Source organism: Herpailurus yagouaroundi, unplaced genomic scaffold (genome assembly GCF_014898765.1).
Source record: "Herpailurus yagouaroundi ecotype Mexico unplaced genomic scaffold, PumYag 29, whole genome shotgun sequence".
Taxonomy (NCBI): domain Eukaryota; kingdom Metazoa; phylum Chordata; class Mammalia; order Carnivora; family Felidae; genus Herpailurus; species Herpailurus yagouaroundi.
In genome coordinates this window covers 84,091,760-84,111,023 of record NW_024412377.1, presented here as the reverse complement: position 1 = coordinate 84,111,023, position 19,264 = coordinate 84,091,760, and the positions used below count along the sequence as shown (strand labels likewise).

Sequence of the window (19,264 nt, the reverse complement as noted above, 5' to 3'; positions counted from 1 at the left end):
GAACAGTAAACAACATGCTATTAAACAACCCATGGGTCAACAAAGAAATCAAAGAGGGGATTTAAAAATACCTTGAGACAGAGGCACCTGGGTGGCTCAGTCAGTTAAGCATCTGACTTATTATAATAACATCTGGCTCCATCCATGTTGTCATAAGTTTCAAGATTTTATTCTTTCAGGGACACCTGGGTGGCTCAGTCAGTTGACCATCTGACTTTGGCTCAGGTCATGATCTCATGGTTCCTGAGTTTAAGACCCACATTGGGTTCTATACTGACAGCTCAGAGCCTGGAGCCTGCTTCAAATTCTGTGTCTCCCTCTTTCTCTGCCCCTCCCCTGCTCATACTCTGTCACTCTCTCAAAATAAATAAACATTAAAAAAAATTTTTTAAATACCTTGAGACAAATAAAAAAGCCAATACAAGTCAACAAAAATCTTTGAAAAGCAGCAAAAGCAGTTCTAATAGGGAAGTTCATAGCAATACAAACCTACCTCAAGAAACAAGAAAAATCTCAAATAAACAATCTTTTACCTAAAGAAACTAGAAAAAGAAGAAATGAAGACCAAAGTTAGAAGAAAGGAAATAACAAGCATCAGAGATGAAATAAATGAAATAGAAACCAAAAAGATAATAGAAAAGATCAGTGAAATTAAAAGATGTTTCTTTGAAATGACAAACAAAATGACTCACCTTTAGGAGACTAAGCCAGAAAAAAAAAAAAAAAAACAGATGACTCAAAATCATAAATGAAAGAGAAGTTACAATGATATCACAGAAGTACAAAAGATCATAAGAGACTACTATGAATGGTTATATGCCAACAAACTGGACAACTGAGAATATATATATTTCTAAAAACACAATCTTCCAAGATTGAATGATTTATAATCAGAAAATGTGAACAGACCAATCACTACAAATGAGATTGAATCAATAATCAAAGCTTCCTAACAAACAAAAGTCCAGAACCAGGCAACTTCACCACTGAATTCTAGGAAACATTTAAAGAATATTTAATACCTAGCCTTTTCAAACTCTTCCAAAGAATTAAAGAGGAGAGAACATTTCCAAACTCATTTCACAAAGCCAGCGATACTCTGATAACAAAACCACCACAAAAAAACTGTAGGTTAATATCTCTGATGGACACAGATGCAATGAAATATTAACAAACCAAATTCAAAAACACATCAAAAGAATAAAACATTGTGATCAAGTGGGATTTATTCCAAGGATGCAAAGATAGTTCAACATCTGCAAATAAATCAGCATGATACACATTAACAAATTAAAGGATGAAAATCACCCTATCATCTCAACAGATGCAGAAAAACATTTGATAAAAGTTAACACCCATTTATGATTTTAAAAAACTCTCAACAAAGTGAGTATAGAGGGGCATCTGGGTGGCTCAGTCTTTTGAGCATTCAACTCTTGATTTCAGCTGAGGTCATGATCTCATGGTTCCTGGGATCAAGCCCCATGCTGGGCTCTGCACTGACAGCATGTAGCCTGCTTAAGATTCTCTCTCTTCCTCTCTCTCTGCTTCTCCCCTACTTGCATGCACACTCTCTCAAAATAACTTAAAAAAAAAATAACTTTAAAAAAAACTTAAATAAACTTTAAAAAAAAGGGAGTATAGAGTAAATGTACCTCAACATAATAAAGGCCATATACGTAAAGCACACATCATAAACTTTTCCTTCAAGATCAAGAACAAGAGAAGGATATACACTGTCCCCATTTTTATTCAAGATAGTATTTGCAACCCTAGCCACAGTAATAAGGCAAGAACAACAAATAAAAAGCATCCAAATTGAAAGGGAAGAAGTAAAACTTTCCCTATTCATAGACAACATGATTTTATATGAAAACCCTAAGTACTCTGCCAAAATCTGTTAGAACTAATCAGCAAGTTCAGTAAAGTTACAGGGTCAAAATCAACATACAAAAATCTGTTGCATACACTTAACAACAAACTATCAGAAAAAGAAATTAAGAAAACAATCACTTTAAAATTACAATAAAAAGAATAAAATACCTAGAAATAAATTTAACCAAGGAGGTGAAAGACCTATACACTGAAAACTTTAAGACACAGGTGAGAGAAATTAAAGAAGACACAAATAAATGGAAAGATATTCAAGCTCATGCCCTGGAAGAGTTAATACTGTTAAAATGTTCATATTATCCCAAAACAATCTACAGATTCAATGCAACCCCTATCAAAATCCGAACAGTAAACAATCAATCAACAAACAATCCTAAAATTTGTATGAAACCATGAAAGACCTTGAATCCCAATGGCAATCAATCAGTCAATGAACAATGCTAGAATTTATATGAAACTACAAAAGACCTCAAATAATTAAAGCAATCTTGAGAAAGAACAAAGCTGCAGGCATTTGCAACCTGATTTCAAACTATATTACAAAGTTATGGTAACCAAAACAGTGTGGTAAAAGCATTAAAACAGACTTATAGATGAAAAGAACAGAATAAAGAGCCCAGAAATAAACCCACACGTATATATGGTCAACTAATCTGCAACAAAGAGGCCAAGAATATACAAAGGGGAAAGAATAGACTCTTCAGTAAACAGTGCCCAGAAAACCAGATAGCCACATGCAAAAAAATGAAACTAGACTGCTACCTTACATCACTAACAAAAATGAAAATGAAATGGACTAAAGACTTAAATGTAAAGCCTGAAACCATAAAACTCCCAGCCTACCATTACTAAAAATCTTTGGCCAAAGGTTAGCCTTTATGGGGATTTGCTCACCAGGTTCTCATTACCTTAAATGATAGGAAAACTCAAGCTGTGATTTTTGGTTAAAATGGTCCTAGGTTCTTTGGCAAAAGTAAATGCAAATCCTCTCTATAGAAAAGTAGCTTTATTCTAAGCCTCCAGGATTCTCCAAATAATATTTCAAGGGCAATGCGAAAGATAATACAAGGACACAAAACACAAGGAGACAAAAACCTACACAAATAAAAAACAAATGCAAGAGACCCATTAAGACTTTAAATATTAGAATTATCAGAGACAAATTATAAAACTATTCTTACTACATTAAAAAACGAATGGCATGCTTAAAAATATCTGCAGGTGTAAGAAACTACAAGAAGTGAAAAAGCAAATTAGGAAAAGAATCAAATGGAATTTCTAGAAATTAAAATGACTGTATTTATAAATTAAATATTTGCAAATCACCTCTCTGAAAAAATATTAACACCCAGAAAATATAAATAATACAACTCAACAGCATAAAAACAAATAACTTGGTTTAAAAATGGGTAAAGGATCTTGGGGCGCCTGGGTGGCGCAGTCGGTTAAGCGTCTGACTTCAGCCAGGTCACGATCTCGCGGTCTGTGAGTTCGAGCCCCGCATCGGGCTCTGGGCTGATGGCTCAGAGACTGGAGCCTGTTTCCGATTCTGTGTCTCCCTCTCTCTCTGCCCCTCCCCCGTTCATGCTCTGTCTCTCTCTGTCCCAAAAATAAATAAACGTTGAAAAAAAAAATTAAAAAAAAAAAAGAAAATGGGTAAAGGATCTGAATTGACATTTTTTCAAAGAAGACTTACAAATGGCCAACAGTTATATAAAAATACTCAACATCACTAATTGGGAAAAGCAAATCAAAACCATAAGGAGATATCATCTCATACCTGTTAGGATGGCTATTATCAAAAAGATGAGAAAAGGGAATATACGTTGAAATATAAATTGATACAGGTATGGAAAAAGTATGGAGGTTTCTCAAGAATCAAAATTGGAACTATAAACTGTGGGATGTCTGGCTGGCTCAGTCAGTAAAGCATGTGACTCTGGATATTGGGGGTAGAGTTTATCCAAAAAAAAAAGGGAAGGAAGGAAGGAAAGAAAGAAAGAAAGGGAGGAAGGAAGAAAGAAAACAGAACTACCTTATGATCCAGCAATCCTACATCTGTGTACATATTCAAAGAAAATAAGATCATCTCAAAGAGCTATCTGCATCCCCATGTTCACTATAGCATTATTCACAATAGCTAAGATATGGCAACAACCTAAGTGTCCATCGTGGATTTTTAAAAAGGAATATTATTTAGCCAACAAAAAAGGAAGGAGGAACACTGGGGTGGCTCAGTTAGTTGAGCATCCAACTCTTGATTTCAGCTCATAGTCTCATGGTTCATGAGTTCGAGAGCCCTGAGGGGGGGGTTCTGTGCCGACAGCACAGGACTTGCTTGGGATTCTCTGTCTCCTCTCTCTCTGCCCCTCTTCTGTTCGTGTTCTCTCCCCCTCTCTCTCAAAAATGAATACATAAACATTTAAAAGAAGGAAAAAAAGGAAGAAAACCCTGCCATTTGCAATAATGTGGATAAACTTGTAGGACATTGTGCTAAGTGAATTAAGTCAGGCAGAGAAAGACAAATACCATATGATCTCATTTTTATGCAGAATCTAAAAAAGTCAAACTCATAGGCTAGAGAGTAGAACAGTGGTTGTCAGGGTTGGGGGGCAGGCGGAAATGGGAAGATGTTAATTATAGGGTATGAACTTTCGGTTATAAATTCTGAAGATCTAATTATACAGCATAATAGTTAATTATACTGCATTGTATACATGAGATTTGTTAAGAGAGTAGACCTTAGGTGTTCTCAACCACACACACACACACACACACACACACAAAGGTAACTATGTGGAGTGATAGATATGTTAATTAACTTTACTGTGGTAATCGTTTCACAATGTATAGGTACATTAAATTATCATGTTGTATACTATATAAGAGTAAATTTTTTTTTTATTTTTTTTTTCAACGTTTATTTATTTTTGGGACAGAGAGAGACAGAGCATGAACGGGGGAGGGGCAGAGAGAGGGAGACACAGAATCGGAAACAGGCTCCAGGCTCTGAGCCATCAGCCCAGAGCCCGACGCGGGGCTCGAACTCACGGACCGCGAGATCGTGACCTGGCTGAAGTCGGACGCTTAACCGACTGCGCCACCCAGGCGCCCCAAGAGTAAATTTTTTAAAACTATGCTTTTTCCTGGTTTTGGCACCAAAAAAAACCCAAAAAGCCAAAACAAACAAAACTATGATTTGCCATTAAGAAGTTACTGTGATATACAATATACTTGAGAAAAGTTGTTTAGAAGCTAAAGTGTATACACAAACACGAAGCCTGACATTAGTGAAACAAATATCAGAAATGATTAGTCATTATATTCTTGTACTATGAGCTAAATAATTGTGTCCCCTCAAAGTTCATGTGTTTAAGTCTTAATCACAATTTAATGGTATTTAGAGGTAGAGCCTTTGGGAGGTAATTAGGTCTTGGGAGTGAAACTCATGAATGGGATTAGTGCCCTTACAAGACATGAGAGAGATGATCTCTCTCCCCACCACGTGAGGATACAGCAAGTAGGTAGCCATCTACAAATCAGGAACAAGAGCCTCACCAGACACTGAATCTGTCAGCACCTTGATCTTGCACTTCCCAGACTTCAGAACTGTGAGGAATAAATGTTTGTCATTTAAGTCACCCACCCAGTTTACGGGATTTGTTATAGCAGTCTGAACTGACCTGAACATATTGAAAAAGCAGCAACTAATTACTTATAGGACCTAAGAAAGAAAAATACAAGAATATGAAATTGTGCTATGCTTTCTTACAGAGATACAGGTAAAAGATCATGCATAAAGTAATGCAAATGAAGAAATGTTTACCAAATCCTTTGGGAAAATGACAAATTTCTAAGCAACGAGGGTCAGTATGACCATTCATGCATCACATAATACTATTAATGCATTAGTAACATTTTTGTCTCTTTTAGTGGTGCATAAATAAATGGTACATCTTTCAGTTGACGGTATTTTAGATTTATGAAAACAGTACTTGAAGAAATCAAAAATTTTCCAGAACTGATCAAAGACACCAATCCACATAATCAAGAAACCAAAAGTTCCCAGGCAATATAAATAAAAGTAAATCCACACTTAAAGACATCACAAAAAAACTATTTAAGTCTAAAAGAAAAGAACAGGACCTTAAAAACAACCACAGTGGGAGAAAAAAAAGGAAGGTTACCTTCAAAAGAAGGTCAGATGCCAGGTTTATGAAGCACAAAGTTAAATATTGTTACAATGGCAATTCTCCCCAGGTTGATTCATATATTCAACACAATTCCTACCAGAACTTTGGCAGCCTTCTGTAAAAAATTGGTAAAGATAATCCTAAGATTTATATAGAATTGCAAATTACATAAAATTGCAAAATTTACATAGAATTTATACAGAATACCAAAACAATTTTGACAAAGGAAAATAAAGCTGAGGCACCTGGGTGGCTCAGTCAGTTGAGCATGCAACTCTTGATTTTGGCTCAGGTCGTGATCCCAGGGTCGTGGGATCAAGCCCCACATTGGGCTCCACCCTGAGTGGGGAGCCTGCTTGAGATTCTCTCTCTCTCCCTCTCCCTCTGCCCCTCTCTCCTACTCACACTCCCTCTCTAAAATTAAATTAAATTTAAAAAAAGAAAGACAAGCAAAGCTAGACAACTTATACTTCCCAATTTCAAAACTTAATATAAAGCTACTTCAGTTGTTATCAACATGATGTTGTACTGGCAAAGGACAGACATGTAGAGGCACCTGGGTGGTTCAGTCCGTTAAACGTCCAACTCTTGATTTCAGCTCATGTCATGATCTCATGGTCATGAGATCAAGCCCTGAATCAGGCTCTGCACTGACAGTGTAGAGACTGCTTGGGATTCTCTCTCTCTCCCTCTCTCTCTGCCCCTCCCACACTTGTGCACATACACACACACACTCTTTCTCTCTCAAAATAAATAAATAAACTTAAAAAAAAAGACATGGGGGCGCCTGGGTGGCACAGTCGGTTAAGCGTCCGACTTCAGCCAGGTCACGATCTCGCGGTCCTTGAGTTCCAGCCCCGCGTCGGGCTCTGGGCTGACAGCTCAGAGCCTGGAGCCTGTTTCCGATTCTGTGTCTCCCTCTCTCTCTGCCCCTCCCCCGTTCATGCTCTGTCTCTCTCTGTCCCAAAAATAAATAAATGTTGAAAAAAAAAATAAAAAAAAAAAAAGACATGTAGATCAGTAGAATAAACTGAGTACAGAAATAAACACCTGTATTTATAGTCAACTGACTTTCAACAAAGGTATAAAAGAAAGTCACAGAGGGAAAGGATAGCCTTTTTAATGAATGGTACTAGGAAAACTGAATATTCATATAAAAATTAACAGAAAATAAATCAGAAATTTGATTGTTAGAGCTAAAACAAATTTTTAAAAGAAAACACATGTGATTATCTTTAAGACCCTGGGCTAGGCAAAAATTTCTTAGATATAACAAAAAGATTTTTGATAAAATAGACCTCACCAAAATTCAAGTCTTTTGTACTTCAAAAGATGCCATTGAAAATTAAAAGACAAGCAACAGAGTGGGAGAAAATATTGCAAAATTTATATCTTATAAGGGACTTGTATACAAAACAGTCAAAGAATTCTTTGTATATAAGAAAAACACCAATCTAAAAACTGAGTAAAATTTTAAAAAAAAAAAGCATTTCACCAAAGAATATATATGAATGAATAATAAGCATATGAAAAGATATTCAATACCATTAGTGTAGGAAATGCAAATTAAAACTACAAGAAGCAATTTCACACCCACTAGGATGGTTATAATATTTTTTTTTAATACATGATAATAGGGGCACCTGGTGGGCTCAGTCAGTAGAGACTCTTGATCTTGGGGTCATGAGTTCAAGCCCCATGTTAGGTGTAGAGATTACTTTAAATAATAGATGATAATGTGGGGAAACAAGAATCCTTACACTTTGCAAGTGGGAATGCAAACACTTTAGGCAATAGTTTGACAGTCTCATATAAAAAGTTGGAAATAAATTTGCCAAGGGATGCCTGTGTGTGGCTCACCTGGTTAAGCATTCGACTTCAGCTCAGGTCATGATCTTACAGTTCGAGAGTTCGAACCCCGCGTCAGGCTCTGTGCTGACAGCTCAGAGCCTGGAGCCGCCTTCGGATTCCGTGTCTCCCTCTCTCTACCCCTCCCCTGCTCACACTCTGTCTCTCTCTCTCAAAAATAAATAAACTTAAAAAAGAAAGAAAGAAAGAAATTTGCCAAATGACTGGGTAATTCTACTCTTAGGTATTTACCCAAAAGAAATGAAAACATATACAAAGATTTACACATGAATTCTTTTAGCAGCATTATTCATATTCACAGTCAAAATCTGAAAAAAAACTTAAATGTCCATCAAGTGATGAAAAGAGAGACAAAATGTGGTATATCTATATAGTGGAATACTATTCAATAGAAAGAACAAATTACTAATACATGCTTCAACATACACAAAACTCAAAAATATGCTAAGTGAAAGAATGCCAACACAAGATATCACATATTGTGTGACTTGATTTATACAAAATTTCAAGAAAAGGCAAATCTACAGAGACAGAAAATAGATTAGTGCCATTTGGGGTCAGGGAGAGGGAATGGGGATTAACAGGTAATGGGCATGAGGTTTCTTATTAGGGTGACAGAAATGTTCTAAAACTAATCGATGATGGCTGCACAAAATTGCTGAATTTATTTTTAAAAATCACTGAATTATATACTTGAAATGGGTGAATTTATAATATACAAAATATATCTTCAAAGCTATACACACACACACACACACACACACATATATATCCATATATACATACATATATACATATGTGAAGGTCAGATCAATAATTGACATCACAAAAACAACAGCGAAAACCAGAAAACAGTGGAATGAGATCTTAAATATGATGACAAAAATTGCTGCTAATCCTGAATTTTACACCCAGCAAAATATGGTTAAAGAATAAAATAAAAAGACTTTGTCAGAACAATAAAAACAGAGTTTGTCATCAACACTTTCTAGAAGAAATGCCCAAGAATAAACTACTAGTAGCAGAAACATATTCCAGATAGAAGATCTAACATGGAAGAATTAACAGCAAATAAAGTGCTAAATATGTGAATATTTGTACATAAATATAACACATAAAAAATAGTAACAAGTCTCAAGGGTTAAAAAATATACAAAGCACAATAACAATGTGTCAGGTGGGGGGATAAATGGGGTTAAAGTGTTGTAAAGTTTTTGTATTATCCAAAAGGAGGTAAAAGGTACTGATTAACTTTAGACTATGAAAATTATGCTTATTATTCATTCTAGAGTAACCAATAAATGAACAGAAACAGAGTGTATAACTTCTAAATTACATGGAAAATGGAAAATTTTTAAATTATCAATTGTATTCTTCAGGGATATCCAGAGAAACAGAACTAAAACCAATAGGATGGATATATACATATTGGTTCATGAAATTATGAATGCTGACACGTCTCAAGAGCTTCAGTAAACAAGCTGGAGGCCCAGGACAGCTGATGGTGTAATTCCAATCCAAGCCCAAAGGCCTGAGAACTAGGTGAACCAATAGTATAGTTCCTGTCTGAAAGCCAGCTGGCTTGAAACCCAAGAAAAGCTAAATGTTTCAGTTCTATACAAACCTTCAACAGATTAGATGAGGCTCATCCATACTGGAAGGGCAATCTTCTTTACTCATCTACCAAGTCAAATATTAATCTCATCCAGAAACACGCTCATGAACACACCCAGAATTTTTTACGAAAGAATATTTGACCAAGTCTCTGATTACCATTCTGGCCCAGTGAAGGAGACAAAATTAATCATCATGACGATCCAAACACAGCAAGAACAGAGAGAAAAACAGAAAAGACGTGTCAAATAGAAGATGTACAGACAGCAAAGTCTACCATGTCAGTAAATACAATAAATGTAAACTTAAATTCTACTTAGAATCTGCTACATGTCTAAGAGAAAATATATTAATTCAATCCACTCCTTCACCAGCATCTACTCTGTGTTATCTATGTTTTAGGTACTTGGACACATCAATGAACAGAACAAAACAATCAGATTACACAATAATAAATAAATGTCTTACATTCGTTTTTGTCTACCTAGAATATTTAAAAGACTGTGGTGATTTAGAACTTAAGATATTTGTATATAACAGGTTAACTTAAAAGTAAAGGAAGAGCTCAGTAATTAAACAAACAAACCATAGGGCATGATTACATGAGGTACCACAGACAAGGAAATTACTGGAAGTATTATGAGCTTATGGGCAGCCAAAACAAAAAGGGCAAAAGTTACATACTTTTAATTATTTGGCAAAAGCTTCATACTCTACGGAAGACAGAAACCTTTATTAGCCCTAAATTACAATGAAAACTAACATGGATCCTTCTATATTAGGGGATACCTAAATATATAGGCTGTCCCAAAAGATCCAGTAGCCTTGCTAAGTTTCCTACAAAGACAAGCAGGTTCAAACAGAATCTAAATTAAGTCTGAATCCTGTTCCATCACTTACTGTTTGTACAACCACGGGCAAGTTCCTTAACCTCTCTGAACATGGGTTTCCTCATCTCTAAAATAGATCTATGATTGATGGAGTTAGAGAGAAGTTTCATAAAGTATCATGAAGTTTCATAAAGTAATTTTAAAAGAATTTTTGTTATTACTATGGCACATAATCAATAAACATAACAGCAATATAAACTGATACAGACTAGAGTTTCTGCTTCTAGATTATAAGACATGGTGCTTTATTTTTTTGTTACCATATAATTATTTTTAATGTCCAGCATTTATAACATAAGGGTCAGAGTTTTCTTCGCAACTCAAGTTTATAAATTTTCGATTGTCTTGTGAGGCGAATAGGGATACTTCTTCTTGTCTAATCTGCTTTCTGGGAAGACTTCATTCAGGTCCTCAATGGTCATCTGATCAAATGCAATTGTGTTCTTCATCTTCTCCTGCTCTTTTTCATATTCCTCAATCCTGGCCTTTGAGAGAGACAAAAACTCAGCACAACTTTTCACATCTTCTTCTTCTTCAGCATCCACCTAAATGGTATATTTATCCTCTGGCACAGGTATCTTCAGAGCATTAAACTTCTTAAAATCATCTACCTACCCAGCCTTCACCACACTGGCCTTATAGTAAGCCCTGTTGAGAGCAGGTAGATTCTCAGGGAGAAGAGCCCACCTGGAGGTGAGGGTCTCATTCCAGGATGTCAGGGAGTTAACAATGGCCTTCGTGTCAGGGTATGACATCCCCAAAACCTACTCAGTATATGGCTTTTAAAGCAAGTTTTTTCCCAGCCATCTTGAGATCCTTCACTGAACCCCATTGGCCCACCAAGACACAATGCTTTAAAAACAGTTCCACAGAACCAGTGAACTAAAATATGAAAAATTTCCAAAAGTGTTCTTAGAAATCTCTAAAAAAAACAGTATCAAATATAAATTATTTAACTAAAGAGATAATTGACAATTTTAGATATTGAGATATAAGGTTTATGTACTAAAAATTTGCATAAGGCAAATTAGTAAAGTTGGGCTTTTGTTAAATAGGTTTGTCTTTGAGTTAACAACCACTTTGTCTCTTTCCTAAGCATCAACAATAATCATTATACGTGAAAGTAGAGTCCATTTGTGGTTTTGAATGCCATTCTTTTGCAATACTAGCACATAGAGAGCACTCAATTAATAATTCTTAATGAGCAAATGGCTATTGGCTATTATCTCTGGAATTAATAGTTTTCACTTCAAGGCAGTTGCCTAATATGTTCTGTGGTGACAGTTTGATAGCTTGACTCCAGGCATTTTTGTGACTTGTGACATAAATACTTTTTAAAAAGGCCAACTGTGATGATTAATTTTATTCATCAACTTGGTTATAATTTATGTAGTGCCCAATTATTTAACAAAACACTAATCTATGTGTTGCTCTGAAAGTATTCTGTAGATGTCGCTACTATCTATAATCAGTTGACTTTAAAGAACGGGCATTATCCTCAATAATGTGGGTGGGCCTCATCTGATAAGTTGAAGACTTTAAGAAGAAAAATTGATGATCCTAGACAAGAAGGTATTTTGCCTCCAGACTGCAGCATTATCTCCTCAGTTTCCAGCCTGCCAGCCTGCCCTAAAGATTTTAGACTTGCAGCCTGTACAAGTCTGAGCCACTTTCTTAAAATAAATCATAAACATATATGTGTATATGTATATGTTATATGTATCTTATCAGTTCTATTTCTCTGGGGAACCCTCAGTGATACACCAATAAAAGTGAATGATGTTTTTTAGGCTGTAAAGTACTACATAGACATCAAAAGTAGAACACACCAAATGATACTATATATTGGCTTCATACTATATATTGGCTTCAACCTTTTGTTTTAATTAAAACAAAATGTTTTTTCTTTGAAATCAATCCTAGATTACAGATACCAACCAGCATCTATCACCTTTAATATTCATGTCCCTTGAGTCTTCTTGCATAATAATAGTGATTTCTCAGAATCAAAACCATACATCATTAAATCCAATTAAAAGGAGATTCTAAAACAATTCTTTTAAAGATTATCCAACACATCAACAACACAGACAACTGAAATCATACAGAATGCATTTATACTATATCAGTATTCATGTAATAAAAAGATACCATAATTGTGTACCACATACCTATTAATCTGTAGTTCTACCCTTTAGCATACACCTAAGGAAGATAAATAAAGACCTTATCAAATCTAGGCCCATGAAGGATTAACCAAAAATACTCAGTACTATTTATTTATTTGTTTGTGTGTTTATTTATTTATTTATAAAGATTTTATTTTTAACTAATCTCTACACCCAATATGGGGCTCAAACTCACAACCTCAAGATCAAGAGTCACATGCTCCACTGACTCAGCCTGCCAGGGACGCCCCGCCCAATGCTATTTAACAAGTCAGTTTATATCACCAAAATAGAAAATGTCACTTTTAACATAAAAACTAGAATAGGTACACCAACATAATGTTGATCTCGAGAAATGCAACATATTTAATTACATAATCTGAGACACTGGACCATGTTACAAAAGTGCACATTTTATTGTCTTGTACATTTTGTGGGATAAGGAAAGCAGAATAAATACCAAGGATTAAAGTATAAACTGGAACACAAGTCTTTGGCAGATTTTCTTTATACTGGACATCCTGACCCCCTTTATACACTTACCAAGAAAGACAAATACCAGAAATTCCTTCTTGAATATTTTCTTTCAGTTTCCCTATAATCTCCAGATACTCCCATTCTCTCTCCCAATGATTGTCCTAATGCTAAATTGTTCAAAGGAAGCAATTAATTGAAAAGCAATCATGTTGTACATCACAAAATGGAAACAATCTAGCAATCTATTTTATTTAATCAACATAAACAAATGATCAAAATAATTCAGCCCACTTCTGGGGCCTGAAAACATATTTTTTGTCTCCTCCTTTCCACCCCACTCTTCTTCTATTCCCAAGTCCTATGGCCAGGTCACAGCAGCAAAAGCCCACTTTATCATATACTGCTTACCTCAATCTACATGAAGAAGTACAATGATGCTGCTAGATTCCAAATGTACAGCTATGTCGAAGTAAAAACCATCAAACCAGGCTTGAAAATGGCAGTATTCTATTACCTCAGTGGAGCTTATGGTCATTCTACAAAATCTACTGAAGTTATAAAACACTTAAAGCTTTTTCTATAATTAATAAATTGATCCTCTGTCTCTCCATTTCTAATTCCTTAATTCCAATACCCAGATGGCTTATATTGTTAAAAAACATCTATGGAGGATTAATCTTTTAGTCATAATTTTTAAATGGATGCAATAATTGATTATATATATAATTCACTGCCTAATCAGAAATAAAACTGTAATCTCATAAAAGACGTTTAATAGTAATTTTAACTACTAGGCACATAATTAATGGTTAGGGTATTAAAAATTAAACTTCAAGGTGGCTAAAGCATAAATTTAAAAACTTTAGACAATTTCAAAGAAAACAAAACATTAAAATAAAAAGTGCATAATTGTGTTTCTAAAAGTATGTGTAATAATACATTGCTATTCTACATTTTCATATAAATTAATAGTAGATAGATATTATTCACCAAAAAAATTTTGTAAAATATTTTTAAAGACAGTGGAATAGCAATAAAACATTTTTTAAATAACTGAATAGCAATAAAACCATTTTTAGTTATAAAGAAATCTTACATATAAAAGAGAGCAAAGAAAGTAAGTTAAAGGCAATGGAATGCTGCAACACTAATTGCTCTGTTTTTATATAAGGGAAAATATGGCAGCACAATTCGGTGATTGTTATATATGCAAAGCTTCCACTAACGTTGATGATGTCGTCCTCATAAGAAATACACAACTACCTTACCATATGTAATTTTTTTTTATTAGTAAGGGGATCCATAACAATACCGTTACATAATTGGGGCCCTACATTCCCATGCCTGACAATTGTCAATGAACAAACCTCACTAAGGCAATGACTGAATTTTGTGCAAGATTCTCAAATTCTAAATATATCACATTAAGGAACACCCATTTTATTTTCAATTGCTTGAGTGGATGGGATTAAAGCAAATGCAGTTGTACTATAGGAATTTTCTGCCACTCAACTGCCAGTGAAGTAATGCATGAAGAATTCTTATTAAGTCAAAAGAGAAGAGAATGCATTTGAAAGCATAATTTACCCCCTTGATTAAGTTTTACGAATGGAAAGATTCAAGATTCAAGGCACTATGGACCCTTTTCCCAACTCAAAAAGAGACCCTTTTTATTAATAACCATTAAAATGCTCCACATTTTAAAGTACGCAACATCATGGCCTCATTACAAATTAGGTATTTAGGGAAAACCGCATTTCCTTCAAAGGAAAATGTTAACAACATACAATTCCTTCATCATGCATTTTTAAATACTAAGGAAAGTTATGCAACTGTTTTCACAACCAAGGCTCAGGCAACTGCCCAAGAAGCCTATAGAATTGATATCAATAGGAGTTTTATGCCTGATGGAAAACCAGTCTACAGATTTTTTTAATCTGAAAAATAATGTCATCACTGTGAATTCCACTTTGGAATACAAAAGCAAGGATTACACTGTGCTGTTAAAATGTTAACAACTGCATTTCATTCTTTGAAAAGGCTATATAATTTTCCTAAAATAAAGAGTTGATTGTATCTCTTATTACTGTTACAAGAATTTGATATATCACAAGGTTTAAGAGTTACAGCATGTGCCAACTATCAACCAGAAAAAATGAACCTGATTCATAATTCACTTTGAAATGTCTAGTTAGTCAATCAAGTGATTTGTAATCATGAAGACTGCCAGAAATGTAGTGAATAATGAGCTACAGTAAAATCCCTGGGTTTTTTTTTAGTATTCTTTTTCATTATGTGACTTTTGTTGCCATTTTTGATCACTGTTTCTCAGCAGCACACATATTTACTTACAAGTTTTTGACTATTAAATAGGTTAAAGGATATACAAGTTGAATGACCAGAGTATTTAATGTCTTCCCACAAAATTAAAAGTCTTACTGTTTGGGGTCCCTGGGTGGCTCAGTCAGTTAAGTGTCCGACTCTTGGTTTCAGCTCAGGTCATGATCTCATGGCTCATGGGATCGAGCTTTGTTTCAGGCTCTTCACTGTCAGCATGGAGCCTGCTTCAGATTCTCTCTCTCCTACTCTCTCTGTCCCTCCCCCACACACTCTCTCTCACTAAATAAATAAACGTTTTTTAAAAAGTCTTACTGTTTATAGCTTGAGCAAAGAAAATTACATTCCATCCAACTCCCTTCACGCACACCTCATTTTATTTATTTAGTGAATATGCTGTTTCAGCATAGCAAATTTTAATTCAGTACATTTTCATAAGTTGTTTCTATATAGCCTAAAACAAATAAAATCACTTAACATAATATAGTTAATATCAGAAGCCATAAGCTTCCTTTTACTATCTTCATTGTATAACATTCCCTTAGTTAAAACTAATGTAAGCTGATGGCCAAAGAACATTTAACCTCTAACTAATATAATCTTATTAAATTATAAATAAACAAAATATAAATCAACCCAAAGTTCGGCATATAACTAAAAAGGTAATATGATAAATTAGTGTTTTTCTAAATGTAAAACTACTAACCTATGTTAGAATCTGTCATTCTGATAATACTGGCCATCATAACCATTTTAATCAGGATTACATGACATAAGAATTACAGTTTTAAAGCAAATAGAACTTTAGGGGTGCCTAGACAATGGCTCAGTCGGTTAAGTGTCCAACTCTTGATTCTGGCTCAGGTCATGATCTCACAGTTGGTGAGACGGAGCTCTGTCCTGAGAGCACTAAGACCACTTAGGATTCTCTCTCTCTCTCTCTCTCTCTCTCTCTCTCTCTCTCTCTCTGTCTCTCTCTCTCTGCCGTTCCCCCACTTGTGCGCTCGCTCACACTCTCTCTCTCAAAATAAATAAACATTTAAAAAAAATAAAACCTCTGAAGCAAATGAAACTTTATTTTTTTAATGTTTATTTATTTTTTGAGAGAGACACACAGAATGTAAGCATGGGAGAGGTACAGAGAGGGAGACACAGAATCTGAAGCAGGCTCCAGGCTCTGAGCTGTCAGCACACAGCCTGACAAGGGGCTCAAACTCACAAATGGTGAGATCATGACCTGAGCCGAAGTCAGACACTTAATCGACTGAGCCACCCAGGCATCCCATGAAACTTTAAATGTGATAAGAAACAGGTTCATTCTTTCACTTATTTTTCATCATTTTCAAACAGAAGGATCCTTTTCCAACTTTAGACTGATCATTATACCAAAGCACATGTGGATCTCCTTAAGGGAATTAATAGAGTCCTTAAGTCAAGATGTATTACACTTATTATTAAAATATATTATTTCAGAAAAAATTCAACTATTGAAATTTTATGGGTAAATTTCCAATAAGTGGTTAGTTGTTCAAGATAACAAAATTGCAGACATACACTATACTGCCTCAAGGAAGCTAGTATGACTATGGTGAGACTTCAGGAACAATACTGTTTATAACACTGAATATCCCAGAAAAGTGTAGTAGCACTCCACCTTGGAATTCATTTTATCTCCATTATCACACCAACTGTGAGGAAAATCTTTTCTTTCCTTGTAGGTTACCCATCTGTTTAATTCATTCACTTAACAAATGCTTATTAAGCATCTATATGTACCAGGAATTGTACTAAACCCTGGGGATATAAAAATGAATTAAACACATAGCCTTTGCGCTTGCCATTAAGATATGTAACAGTCTAGGGGCGCCTGAGTAGTTCAGTTGATTAAGCTTCTGACGCTTGATTTTGGCTGAGGTCATGATGTCATGGTTCTGGAGTTTGGAGCTCTGTGCTGACAGTGCAGAGCCTGCTTGGGATTCTCTCTCTCTATCTCCCTCTCTCTGCCCTTCCCCTGCTTATGCTCTCTCTCTCTGTCTCTCTCTCTCTCTCTCTCAAAACAGATAAATAAATCAATAAATAATCCTTAAAAAAGAAAGAAATCTATAGTCTAGAGAGATATAATAAGTGCAATAAAATATAAAGGTACATAAATATAAAATATAAGGTTCTCGGTTTAACTGAGGTAGACATGTAAGGAGTATACATGACATGGGGGAGTAAGGAAGAGGGCTGCCGGAGGCAAGCTTGAGACAACAGGGAATGGACCACTAACAGAAAACCTTGTATTATGCTAAAGAGAACACAATCTGTACCTTAAAATCCTTCAATGGTTTCTCTTGTTTGTGGAGGGAAAAATCATGGGATCATAGGTTTCCAGAATGTCTATTCAATCTATGTAATATGGCTTTCCTCAACAATGGTCACACTAACATTTCATATTGCATTATACACCTGTTAGAGAACTAATATCACCATTTTAGCCTATCTGCTTAAATCAACATGTAAATAATCTCCCAGAACAAGGATCTCCAGCTCTAGCAAACTTGCAAATTAAACAACAATTTTACTACCTGAAGAGCAGGGCAGACACTAAAGTTATAGCAAGTTTTCCAAGAAAGCATTATCAAGAACCCATACATGTGAAAACATGCACGCAGCATACACACAACATGAAGTATACACAATATACTGGCAGGCTGTCCAACATTGTGTCTACATAAAGTCACAGAAGCAAATGTTTCAGCCAGATACATTTTGGTATACCTCAGTCAGTCGTACAAAATCACTGTGAACTGGCCAGACTGTGCCTCAAAAGTGAAACAGCGCATTCTCAAGTTGCGTAAGTAAACCTTTCAAGCAGCTTAACACAGCACTTATAAATAGGAGCTCTGGGCAGAAGTTCTGAGGCCACATAGTTCAGGACTGAAATCCTTGGTCATTCACTGACCTTATGCAAATTATTGAACTCTGGCTCTAAGTTTTCTCGTCTATAAACCTGAGATAATTATTCCTACCCCACATAACTGTTGTAAAAATATAATAAAATATAAAAAGCACTTAGAGTGGAACAAATTACATCAGTTTTAATAACAGTTATATAATTATAATTATTAATTATTCAAAAAGTAGTATCACATCACTACACCTGCAATAGAAATTATTCTAGTAAAGACAAACTCAAGTTTATACACTAAATAAGTTTAACTTCCACTATAATGTTAAAGAAATTTCTAAAGTCTAGTCCAACCGAAAATGTTTGAGCTAGGCCTAATGAGAAAACAATAATACTGAGACAATCATCTTAAAATAATGCTTTCAAGAAATGAGACTTTTGAAAACGCAATGAGTTATACTTAATAACTACTTATAAGGCACGGGAAGGGAAAGCCCAATCTTCCTACAAAAATATTGAGTGCCTTTTTGAGGAAAAGAAAACTATGCAATCAAACCTTTTCTCCAAATATAGTGCCATGTTATTCCTTTTTATATTCTGTGGCCTTTTACAAGCCATTTAATATAGATGATAAGGCTGGTTATAATCATGGAACATCATGTACCTGTAAAGATCCTCTCCCTACAGAGAGACCTGTTTTTTGAAGTCAGTGAGCATCAGTCCTACCAGTCTTTGATTTGGGATTTGTTTATATCCCAAAAGAAGAAAAATTAAAAGGGAACAGTGACAACAAAAAAGATTGAATAGTACTAAAGCAGAACTGTAAAAGAAAATTTACTCTGACAACCTGACATTGGTGATGATTCAAGTGAAAACAACTTGAGTAAAGAGGGCCAAAGCAACATCAGTAACTGTTATCAAGTTACTTAC

General features: G+C 35.0%; 1 pseudogene; it reads right to left on the bottom strand.

Moving 5' to 3' along the window:
* Window positions 1-8,432: 8,432 nt before the first annotated feature.
* Window positions 8,433-13,958, bottom strand: LOC121013103 (ATP synthase subunit d, mitochondrial-like; annotated as a pseudogene).
* Window positions 13,959-19,264: the final 5,306 nt, after the last annotated feature.